The sequence below is a fragment of the Etheostoma spectabile genome, chromosome 23 (assembly GCF_008692095.1).
Source record: "Etheostoma spectabile isolate EspeVRDwgs_2016 chromosome 23, UIUC_Espe_1.0, whole genome shotgun sequence".
Lineage (NCBI taxonomy): Eukaryota > Metazoa > Chordata > Actinopteri > Perciformes > Percidae > Etheostoma > Etheostoma spectabile.
Genome location: NC_045755.1, coordinates 6,875,547 through 6,876,312, shown reverse-complemented (window position 1 = coordinate 6,876,312; position 766 = coordinate 6,875,547). Strand labels below are relative to the sequence as shown.

Below are 766 nucleotides of genomic sequence, written 5' to 3'. Positions count from 1 at the left end.
GATCAGTCTATAATTTTAATGGTAGATTAATTTGAACAACGGGAGACAGAATAACAACAAAAAAATCCAGAAAAACGCATGTCAAAATTTTTTATAAATTGATTTGCATTTTAATGAGGGAAAAATGTATTTGACCCCTCTGCAAAACATGACTTAGTACTTGGTGGAAAAACCCTTGTTGGCAATCACAGAGGTCAGACGTTTCTTGTAGTTGGCCACCAGGTTGGCACACATCTCAGGAGGGATTTTGTCCCACTCCTCTCTGCAGATCTTCCCCAAGTCATTAAGGTTTCGAGGCCGACTTTTGGCAACTCGAACCTTCAGCTCCCTCCACAGATTTTCTATGGGATTAAGGTCTGAAGACTGGCTAGGCCACTCCAGGATCTTAATGTGCTTCTTCTTGAGCCACTCCTTTTGGTCTCATCTGACCACAACACTTTTACCCAGATGTCCTCTGAATCATTAAGATGTTCAATGCCAAACTTCAGACGGGCATGTACATGTGCTTTCTTGAGCAGGGGGAGGGGCGCTGCAGGATTTCAGTCCTTCACGGCGTATGTGTTACCAATGTTTTCTTGGTGACTATTGTCCCAGCCGCCTTGAGATCATTGACAAGATCCTCCCTTGTAGTTCTGGGTGATTCCTCCTGTTTTTATGATCAATGCAACTCCACTAGGTTAGATCTTGCATGGAGCCCCAGGCCAAGGGAGATTGACAGTTGTTTTGTGTTTCTTCCATTTGCAAATAATCGCACCAACTGTTGTCA

The 766-nt window shown here is 43.6% G+C and overlaps 1 protein-coding gene across 3 annotated transcripts in view; it reads left to right on the top strand.

The window, feature by feature from the left end:
* Positions 1-766, top strand: part of kdm5a (lysine demethylase 5A) — a 42,258-nt gene that overhangs the window by 28,327 nt on the left and 13,165 nt on the right. The gene's annotated exons all lie outside the window — the stretch shown is intronic.